Source organism: Phoxinus phoxinus (assembly GCF_949152265.1).
Source record: "Phoxinus phoxinus genome assembly, chromosome: 8".
Taxonomy (NCBI): domain Eukaryota; kingdom Metazoa; phylum Chordata; class Actinopteri; order Cypriniformes; family Leuciscidae; genus Phoxinus; species Phoxinus phoxinus.
Genome location: NC_136883.1, coordinates 17,527,566 through 17,539,150, shown reverse-complemented (window position 1 = coordinate 17,539,150; position 11,585 = coordinate 17,527,566). Strand labels below are relative to the sequence as shown.

The window sequence follows — 11,585 nt, the reverse complement described above, 5'->3', positions numbered from 1 at the left end:
TGAGTTTCGGTCTGAGTTCTTCTGTGTTTTAATAAATGCGTTATCAGAATCACCTTCATTCTTTCATTTGATTATTTTGCATTATGACCAAGGCAAATTGTCTTTAAAAGTATTAACCAGACAAAAGTTATTTGACGTTCCCTTAAGTCTGATGGTTTTATCTTAAACTGCCGCTTCAGTGCATTAGTCACAGAAGAGCTATGTGACAGTGACAATGAGCAATATTTCCTGAGACACTACAATAGGCTACTAATAATTCATTAATAAGGGCTGTTTCTTGTACAAAATTAAATATTTTAAGTTAAATGTACAGTGTAAGACATTTAAAAAAGACAAGAGTCTAACAATGTCAAGATTAATATTTGTGTAGCCTGCCTGACACGGTATTTTCACAGACCACATCTCTGGCATAGACTACAGTATTTAAAATAGCATATCTGCATTAGTTATATTCTCTTGAATTTACATAGAAATCCCTGCAATGTTTTTAGGTTAACTATAGAAGAGACTACAATTAGCGCGTCACACTCCCGACTCGCAACGGGGGGCGTGGCATCACGATGGATGGACGATCGGCACAACCCTACATCCTTATCGCCATTTTTGCCTTTTTCTGGGGGTTTTTGTTGATTATTTTGTTAATGCCAACTGCATAAATAAGGGGACAGGTGTGTATTTCTATTGGAATTTTACTATTTCACCCCCATCTCCTTTAATTGAAAGCCATTTTGCTATTTTAATCCCAGGGCCATTTAACTATAACATGATGCAATCTTTCTTAATAGGCTTTCATTTAGTTGGCAAGGCATAACTTTTTTTTTTTTTTTTACTTTAACAATTATCTGCCACGGGTCTTCTTTAAAATAAGACCAACCTTAACTCTGTGCTTCCAAGCTTTACATTTGTTGACAATTTTTTGTCACTGGCATTTTTGTCCATTATGGACCTATGTGTAACTTTTTTAAATTGATGCACAAGGGTTAATGGTCTCTTTTGTTTGAACCAACCACTTTTATTAATCTTTATGAACACATGTTTATTTTTTGGAGACTTACTTTTTTTTATGTATTTACTCTTATATGCAGTGCTGTTGTCCTGCATTCTTCTGTGTGAATCCTACCAATGCTACAGCAGATGTGCAAAGGATTGGAGCTCTATGGCCTCCATGAAATGGTGAAACAAAATCAGCCTTTATTTCAGCCTTTATTTGTTCCTGGCCATTTTGCAAAAGTAAGTGTTGTTACTTGCATTTTTTTATATAATGGAGTTTGAGTTGTGTCTAATAAAAGGTTGTTCTTTGCAGCCTGATGCGGATTTTCTCACGATGGCCCTGTCACTTATTTTAAGTGAGGAGGGTTCAGCAAAGCGGCAGAGGGAATCAAGAATTGTAAACTACTTGCAGGAATTTCATTCAAAGCCCTGAAGATGAAGGTAACATTTTTGAATATTCTGAATTATATTTAAATTACATCAGTTTAAGTATGTTACTTTCAGTCACTATTATTTAAAAAATACAATATCAGGTATTGTAAATACAAGTAAAGGTGCAGACACAGAAATGGTTTTGATTTTTTTCTTGCAGAAGAAGGGGTAACAAGAGCAGAAGAGAGGATTAGGATGAACAGGTAGATTAAACGGAGGACTGCACTAAAGGAGACGCAGAACAAGACCAGATCACCGTCAGCAGCTTCATGCAGTGGCTTACTGGTCAGGGACATGTTCCCATTACTTCTGCACAAAGATAAATTTTTAAAATACACATAGAATTTGATCACAACTGTCAGCTACGATATGGTGAGCACATATGCTACCCTCTTGTAAAAGCATGTTCCTGTACTGTGACCTTGCCTACACGGCACCTCGGGACTTACACTGAGTTCCTTGACATTATGAGGCAGGCTGTGAGCAATAGCAGAGAATTTGGTCGTTCATGAGATGGATTCCTAATATAGAGTTTACTCCCTGTACTGTTCTCTTCTTTACTGTTTTAATGTTAGTATTTTAAAAGGATAGTGATGCAGTAGCTTTTGGTTATTTAATTATTTTTTTTTTTTTTATCATTGACATGTATTGCAAAAAATTCAGAAATGAAAATGATGTATATCAATATACAGTAAGCTTCAATGCAAAATAAAGTCACTATGCAGTACTGTCTTTATGCTTGCTTGGTGTGTTTTTTTATTTATTTATTTTTATTACAACATATTTGTTGAAACAAACTCCCGACAAAGCAAATAGGCCTACAGTTCTTTGACAGGGATATTAGGACCAGTTGAATTTAGCAGGTGTTCAAAAGCCCTCAACCCATCTGAACACAAAGGGGATTCAAATTCAGGAACAACAACTCCGAAATATTCACCGGCATCATAAGAAGCTGCTATGTCCCCTAGATCTGGCTCTTCCATGTCCTGAAGGTATAGCAGTTAAATACATAGTCAAAAATCCACTTGTAATACATAAACAGCAGTGTGGTGACAGAGTAAATAAAGCAGGGTCACCATACCTCGTATCACTCCGATTGGGCAATATTTGTGTGCATCATTCCAATCTGCCACAGTTGCTCTGGACTCCGATTGTCCTCTGAGGAGAGTGGATGATGATTCCAGGCTTCTGAAAATGTGTCCAAGTCTGCCTGAAGTCTTTTGAGAAAAGTGTAGTGCACACTGAAAAGGTCCTCAACCACTGATAAGTCAAGCAATCCTTCTGCCTCTAGGGAGTGCAGTGTGTCTGAGTACTTGTTAGTCACCATGGTTATGACATCACGCAAGATGGTAAGCCAAATCTTTGGACTGCTTCTAAGTAGTGGTATGCTGTGCTGTTGATGCCCGGTTGTTACTTGCTGCATTCAAGTACATGACCTGCAAATACAAAATGCAACAATAAGTAAATATAGGTAGGAGAAAATATACACTTTGTGGGCGGATCTCGGCGGCGGATCTATTATACCGGTGGGATAAATGACTCTTGCGCCCGACGCAAATCTAAAATGGGTTGGTCTGAAGTAGCTTCATTATTCATAGGTGTGGTTTGGGCGTAACGTGAAATAAACCAATCAGAGCGTCCTCTCACATTCCCTTTAAGAGCAGGCGCCCTTGTTCCATGGCGGATTGCTATTATAATGGCGAATTTGCCAGACTCACGCCAGGAGCGATTCACAGCCGAGGAGACCGACGTTCTCGTCAGGGCTGTAAAAGACAGAGAAGTGACATTGTATGGGGATGGGAGAGAGAAACCCACCCAAATAAGCTTCGGTTAAACAGGCGTATAATAATTTGGGTAAATGTGTAAGCTAGATTTATGCCTATTTCTTCACATCTTCATGGACACAACAATGATTTCCCTAGTGTGTTCATATTTTTCCTTGTAACAATGTATGATTTGCAAAAATGAAAACTGCTGCGTCTGTTTGGATTAGAGAATCAAAGTGTATGCGCGTTGTTCACACGCTAAATAATGGCCAAGCATGCGCCCTTAAAGGATTAGTTCACTTTAAAGTGAAAATTCTGTCATCATATACTCACCCTTAAGTTGTTTCAAACCTGTATGAATTTCTTTCCTCTGTTGAACACAAAGGAAGATATTTAGAAGAATGTCAGTAACCAGACAGTTTTTGGTTCCCAATGACTGCCATAGTAGGAAAAAAATATACTATGGCAGTCATTGGGAACCAAAAACTGTCAGGTTACCGACATTCTTCTAAATATCTTCCTTTGTATTCAGCAGAGGAAAGAAATTCATACAGGTTTGAAACAACTTAAGGGTGAGTATATGATGACAGAATTTTCATTTTAAAAGTGAACTAATCCTTTAAAATAGCATATAACTAACGCGCAACTCGCAGAATTGTTTTTTGAAACTCCAAAATAGCACCAGGGAGCGTTTACGCCGGAACACACCTCCTCTTTTCGCTAAACCGCCCCCGGGAGCGCAAGTCCATTCCCTAATTTACCGACGTGCGTCTGTGGAGGGAAAAGTCCACTGTGCGTGGGTGAAAAAATAGGAATGATACATGCGTCGGTGTACAAAGTCAATTGCGCTGGGTGCAAGATAGGACCCTATAAATCAAATGCAAACATGGTGAAAACTTTTTTTTAATACACACACACACTCACTCACACATATATATATACACAGACTGTAAATGTCACGAGGTGACGAACTAGAGGCGGAACGAAAAGCCGCAGAGTAACGTTCCCACCCGGAGCGGTTTCGATCAAACATCAAGCCAGCCTCGGGTGCGTCGCTGCCATGGCGACACCACCCGCTGATGGTAGAGTGGCAGCAGGTGCGGCGAGTTAGGCATCTGGCGGCTGATTGGGACATGCAGCTTCGAGGGAGAGATAAAAAAAAAGCGGGAAGAAGAGTGCGGGGTTGAGTTGTGTTCAGTTGAGTTCAGGGCACGTAGGTCATTGTGTATTCTCTCTTGGGCTGTCGCTGTGGATTTTCTTTTGCGTTGGGACTCGGCTGTGACCATCTTGTTCCTGTCGAGGAGGATTTGGAGATTTTCTGTGGATCAAACTAGCTGGAAGATCGCTCTGTGGAAGAACTGAGAGGCGAAGAATAGAGAGGTCGAGGGCAAATTTCCTACCAAGCAGCGCTGAGTCTCACTACCTGAAGATAAGTACAACTTTCTCACTGGATGAATTTAAATGCTGCTTTACACTTCAACGTATTGCATATGAGACGAGTGGAATAGAAGAGGAGTCCAGCCGTATAATTGTGAAGATAGTTGTTGTGATATATGAGTACTGTCGCCAATTCCTCTCTCTTTACAGTCCTATCGTCTTGAGCAAAAACAGTGTACTGATCCTATAGCCGCGTTCTATCAACGGAATTTCCCTCTGGGAGTTAGTGGACCCCGCGTATTCAAGATTGGGAAGGAAGTGGACCGTTGGCCTTAATTTCACGGAGTGGGTGAGATTGATGTGTGGAGATGCTGTGTCCCACCGTGTGTATTTGAAGTGAAGTGAAGTGCCTGCATGTTTGATGTATAGAGTTCTGCCACGTGCCCATCCGTCCTGTTCTGTGTTACAGTCTGGGGTTCTCCAAGGAGGTGTTTAAGTAGCTGTGAATGCTAAGCCCTCTGCACTGGTATATAGGAAGAGCTAACGGTATCTGGAGTCCTCACCTGCTGTTCCGTCAACACCCTTCTTGCGACCGTAAGCCCTCTGCACTGTTATACAGGAAGAACCAACTATACCTGTAGTTCTCACCTGCTGTCCAGTCGATGCCCCTTCTCACAGCCGTAAGCCCTCTGTACTGTTATACAGGAAGAGCCAACTGTACCTGGAGACCTCACTGCTGTCCAGTAGACGCCCCTTCTTACAGCCGTAAGCCCTCTGCACTGTTATACAGGAAGAGCCAACTGTACCTGGAGTCCTCCCCTGCTGTCCAGTCGACGCCCTCTCACAGCCGCAAGCCCTCTGTACTGTTATACAGGAAGAGCCAACTGTACCTGGAGTCCTCACCTGCTGTCCAGTCGACGCCCCTTCTTACAGCCGTAAGCCCTCTGCACTGTTATACAGGAAGAGTCAACTGTACCTGGAGTTCTCACTTGCTGTCCAGTTGACGCCCCTTCTTACAGCCGTAAGTCCTCGGCACTGTTCTACAGGAAGAGCCAACCGTACCTGGAGTCCTCACCGGCTGTCCAGTCGACGCCCCTTCTCACAGCCGTAAGCCCTCTGTACTGTTATACAGGAAGAGCCAACTGTACCTGGAGTCCTCACATGCTGTCTAGTCGACGCCCCTTCTTACAGCCGTAAGCCCTCTGCACTGTTATACAGGAAGAGCCAACTGTACCTGTCTCACCTGCTGCCCAGCATATGTCTCCTTCGGACTCGAGGTACCCACGCAGTTGGGTTGGGGCCATTCCCACCGTGTTCACCGAACCCAAGAAGAAGGAGAATAGTTTAATTAGGATTTTCAAATAGCTTTTAAGTAAAATAAAGCTTGTTTACTTTTTAATACCATGTCTGCTGATTTCTGGTCTGCTCCTCAGTGGTACTAATCAAAAGGGAGGGTGTAGACCTTAGTCGACCCCCCGACCTGTGACATAAACATACCTTCCTGGAATAACCATCCACACCACCAAATATTACAATGTTGTATCTATTTACAAGATAGTACGTATGAGTACGTTCTTCTCACCACACATCCAATCTATCCAATCTAGAAAGGATTCCAATTGAATCAACGCGATGCATTGAGGCAGCTATTCTCTGCCATTGCACACGCATTCCTAAAGACAACAACCTCCCTCTAACCATTCTGCCAACAGGCATATCAACCTTAATGGCTCTCACATGGTTATCCAACTCCTCATCAGTGATGCAGCTATACAACCCTGAGATCGAAAGACAAAAATCATTCATCCTTCTAAAGATGGTTCTAGTGGAAACGCCCATCATTTTTGCAATGTAATGCACAGGAAGGTTTGTCTGCAGCATCTCTGCTAACTCTTCTCTTTCAATTGCAAACCTTGGTGTCCTCTCAGACCAACAGTTGAATCCACCACTGCATGTGGAGCTGTGGAATATGATGGTTGTCTAACTAGTTCAAACACTGCCTCCAGAGCCTGAATGATTTTGTAGGGTATTTCCGCATGTCTTGAGAGTGCTTGCAGGAGGTACAGCTGCTGGCGACACACAAACTCCATGTAATCCAGGTCAAGTGGAGATCTCAAAAGTGCTCTCTCAAACTTAGAGAGAAGCTCCTCCAAAATATGCCTTTTCAGAATTTGCTGCAGAATGCAGAGGAACAAAATGTGATTAAACCCAGCAACATTAGATATTAAAATATTATAGTGATCTTAATCAACTAACTTTTTGTAAGCTATAATAACTTAAGATAAAAATTAAGAAGGCAAGTACAGTACACAGCATAAATGATTACACCCCTAGATGTCCCTTGTCCTAGATGTAAAGACAATTTCTGAATTTGTTGGGTTTCAAAGGGGTGTAATCATTCATGCTGTGTATTGTATCTTACCTTGAGAAGCCAGAACCCCTTTTACATTTAATAGAAAATATAATGAACCACTCAAAATTGGCGTAATAGTAATACACAGGATGATAACAAAAAGCTTACACAACAACTCTTGCTTATTGATATAAACACGTAATTTATCTTTCATCCAAAGCTCTTGTTAGATTTACAAGAATTTAATGGACACTTTTTAAATTTCTGAGGTTCTCAGAACCATTCTAATTTTGTTTGCGTAAATGTATATATAGTGGTGAATGGGAGGTGAAGAATAACACATTTTAAGAATCTATTTCAGAAATGCTTCCTTACATAAACTTCATGGTGAAGAATACTAATTTTAGCATTTGATGCCATGATGATTATTGAGTTTCCAGCAAGAGATTCCTGCAATGATGATTATTGAGTTTCCAGCAAGAGATTCCTGCAAGACCTGTTGTTAAATGAGTCAGATCATTGACTCTCACGTTTTGTTCTGAAAATGGCTTTCGAAGCCCCTGGCCCAGATGTTGAAGCATTATGCTGATTGGATTAGCAAGGCAATAGAGTGTTATGCTGATTGGCTCGGTTTCTCTTGAGCAAGCCATATTCGCCTTATTCACCTCGAACGTTCCACCGAGCCTGAGGGGTACACTTACCACTTCCGGGAGTTCTAACAACATGATTTCTCTCAGTGCAATGGCGCCTCACTGCTGTGTTCCCCAAAGCACTTTTTGTATCTGGTCAAAAATTTATATTTTACTCCTCCTAAAATGGTAAAAACTAAACATGCAAGAGCGTTTTATAACGGCTCCGCAGCACAGCAGAGAAGTAGCTGAACATCTCCTCAGCAAGCCGACGCGCTTTGATTTTGATCTTGCTTTCTTTGACGTGAACGCTGTTAAATTTGCATATAGTGCAGGAATTAAAGATTAGATTTATATTAGTTTTGCAGAGACAGTTACATTGGCCAGTGTAAACGGAACAGTTTTAACAAAACGGATAGCTAGCCTATCTGATCATTAAAACGCATGAATGACCAGGCGAAAACAGACCCATTGTTATTCGAAAATATATTTACACAACCATCAAACACACTTTATACAGTGTGAGTAAGTGACAGGCTCATTTCTGTATTGTTTTCATCGATCACAGCGATACTTGTGCGTCTTTTCTGGCGTCTTCTCACTGAAATAAACATTTAGGGGGAAGGGGCGAGCCCTTGTCCTTTAATAAAACAAAATGCATTTGATTATAATTAACATGACAATGTGTACAAAACTAAAGTACACTGAAAAAAATTATTCTGACCCCTTGTAAATGTTACATGTTTTTATCTGGTTAATTTCACTGATTTTAATGTGTTATTTAATCCTACTCATTTTTTATTATTAATTTTCAAATTCACCGCCCCTTGTTGAAAACAAGTTAATTTCATTCAATTAAAAGTAATTAGAAAAAAATCCGTTTCATTTATTTCCCATATCTGTGTGGTCTGCGCATGTGCAGAGACAATTTTTTCTGAAGGCGCCAAGGCGGGGGATTGAACGTGACGCACTCTTTTGAATGCTGCATCCAGCTCTGCATTTTGCTAAGTAAGCCATTTATAATCATTGGTGTGTTATATTTGTTACTTAAACAGGATTCTGTTTACACTTTAAAACATTTGATAGAAAAAATATGTGTTTAGCTAATGCTAAGTTTGTGGTTTTTTTATATAACTTACATTAGCTTAAGGCAAGTGCACACTACAGGATTTTAAAACGTTGGGCTGAACTGTGCAGTTCACACTACATAACTTGCTCTCTGTGAAATCAGGAGTGTTCAAGTTGTTGAGCTGTTCACACCACACGACACAACGTGATTGATCCGCAACAGGAGGTAACTCACTACACGAGGTGACAACAACTCTGTCAGCCAACGATTCTATCTTGTCTACAAACCACGTTTTATCACGAAGAAATCACGCGATAAAACGAACCGGAAATGACGCAATACAGCACGCGCGCCACTACCCAGCGAAGAAGAACACAAGTGCACAACACGCGAGTCTTTGTTTGAATATGGACGTCAGAAAGAAATTAGTGCTGCAAACTGTTTGCGCGATGATTTGCTCTGAAAAAAAAAAAAAAAAAATCCCATAGACAGTATATAAACGGTATTTTCCCAGTGACCTCAACCCATGCCTTGCTCTGATTGGCTGTAGCTCATGGCATCACATGTGGTTGAGTCGTGCGACAGCTCCAGATATCTAGCATGCTAGATATTTTTCTGAGCTCGGCGACGCGTCCGCGAGGCGTCTGCGAGCGTCTTTGATGCGTTGTTGGCTCTTTCATACTAACAGATTGGCGAGCGTTCATCGGCCGCTACTCCCCCGCGATTTGCACACGATAACAACCCGACCTGTCGGCAAGCTCAACGATTTGCAAATCGGGCTTAAATCGGGCTTAAAATCCTGTAGTGTGAACTAGGCTTAAGGTTACAGCAACTAGCTTAAAGTGTGTATGTCAGGTTAAATTTTTTTTTTAGATATATTAAATAAGGTTTAGATGTCTGAGTGAAAATGTAATTATCATTAAAATTATTACTGTAACTGCCCTACAATAAGCTTTATAGCCATTTCTGTCAAGATCATATTTTTAAAACGCAGCTGAGCTGTGACGTCATACAAGGGAGACGTGCCAACAAAGTTCTATTCAAGTATGGAGAGTTTTGAGTCTGAGGAGATGCAAAATCCCCCTCAAACCTATACGATGGCCCACAGCCATACAATTTTGAGCCTCCCAGGCGGGAGACTGATGAGGAGCCAAACAGAAATGAAAATAATTCATATCGAAGAAACATAAATATCTGGTGTGAAGAAGAACCAGTGGATAGTTGGTCAGGTGTCTGGTAAGTATAGGCGTAACGGTATGTATTCGTATTGAACCGAAACGGTACGGGTGTCACGGTTCAGTGCATGAATATACACGGAGAATACACAGTATATATTAAAAAAAAAATTAACTCGCGTGCAAATTAATTAATGCGGAACTACTGTTAGATACGCGGGTTATTTAGGGACACCTAATCTGTAGCTCCGCCTTAGCTCTGAAGCTCCGTGGCTATAATGAACAGGCTGCGATCGATGTCAATATTGCAATGCTGGAATATGTTGGTTGGTTGGTGTGTGTGTGTGTGTGTGTGTGTGTGTGAGAGAGAGAGGGAGAGGGAGAGAGAGGGGCGCGATCGACGTGCTTCTACTACAGTAGCATACACCGTAGGCACCGCATCAGCTGCCAGTCTCACTCGGGTTTTAAATCCCATTTTATAACTCATGAGATCTCCAACCGCGTAGTCCTTCTCAGTGAAATGGGCGCTGCAAATGACCGAAGTCTTGGATACCGAAGCAGCACTGAAGTCGGCGCGTTTGCTCCGAATAAAGTTGACCCAGGCATGGAACACAGTGGACTCTGTGACCGGTTTTAACGGTGTTTTTGCACCCAGCACAAACGCAGTAATTCACCATCGTGAAAATACGCCTGCGTATACTAACGACCTAACTTAAATAACTAACTAAATAACTAAATAAATGTCCTAATCACTAATTCTCTCGCTCTATCACTCGTGCAATTATCAACACAGCTCAGCGAGCTGGGGAGACGTCTCCCTGTTATGACGTCAAACGATTCGTTTGGAATGAGGAGCAGTTTTAAGTGAGGACTGAAAATAACGAACTTTTTCATCTTATATTCTGCCTTTAGGAATCGAAAAACATACAAAACAATACATCAACTTGTCAAACGTGTATTTCCCCTCACTATTTTGTGTTAATCAAAATTAAAAATTTAACCTGACATACACACTTTAACCACGTGCGTTGTGTAAGGTTAGTAAGTTAACTTAGCTTAACGTTAAGTGTAAATGCGTGGTGAATTCAGTGTTTGTCTTGACTTATTTATTAGTTTGTGGAAGCCGAATAAAAGCAAAACAGTTTTACAAATGTTAACGTTAATTGTAACTTAGCTGCACCTTCCTTGCTGTCTAACGTTAGGCTTGTAGCAGTACGTTAAGTTAGACTGGCCAAGCCTAACATTACATTAACGTTATTCCTGACTGGCTGTAAGCATGTTTTCTAATCTTGTCAATGTGTTAACATTAGGACAAAATACACCTGTGAAATCATGTTGGTAAAAGGTGGTTAATGTGCACTGACAGCAAGAGTTTATGTTTCTACATAATGGCAGGCCTAGGTAACGTTAGGTGCCTGAATTTACAGTTTCTTTAAAAGTTTGTATTTTTTTCACACCCGTAGACCCGCCCCTACTCTGACGCTGACTGGCTCCGACCGACCGTGACATTTTTCAAGGCCTTGTCACTCCACTTGCGCAAACCTAACCAACGAACACAACGAACACTAGCCAAAAAAAGGTAGGAAAAAAAGAAACAAGCTTCTTTTTCGTGGTAGCGGCATGGGTCTGTCCTCGTGGACGGTATCCGACTCGCCTTATCAAAGCTTAAAACGTAAAGGTGGGGCTGAAAGTACATGTAGTAGAAGCATGCAAATGTTTCATAACTAAATAGCAGGAGATTTGCAGATGACGCGAGAGGACCAGCTAGTACGACCACAGCCGATAGTCCAGTGA

General features: G+C 41.2%; 1 long non-coding RNA gene across 1 annotated transcript; it reads left to right on the top strand.

The window, feature by feature from the left end:
• Positions 1-860: 860 nt before the first annotated feature.
• Positions 861-2,014, top strand: LOC307003001. Its single transcript, XR_013798604.1, has 3 exons — positions 861-1,230; positions 1,304-1,431; positions 1,583-2,014. It is a non-coding gene; the product is annotated as an uncharacterized lncRNA (long non-coding RNA).
• Positions 2,015-11,585: the final 9,571 nt, after the last annotated feature.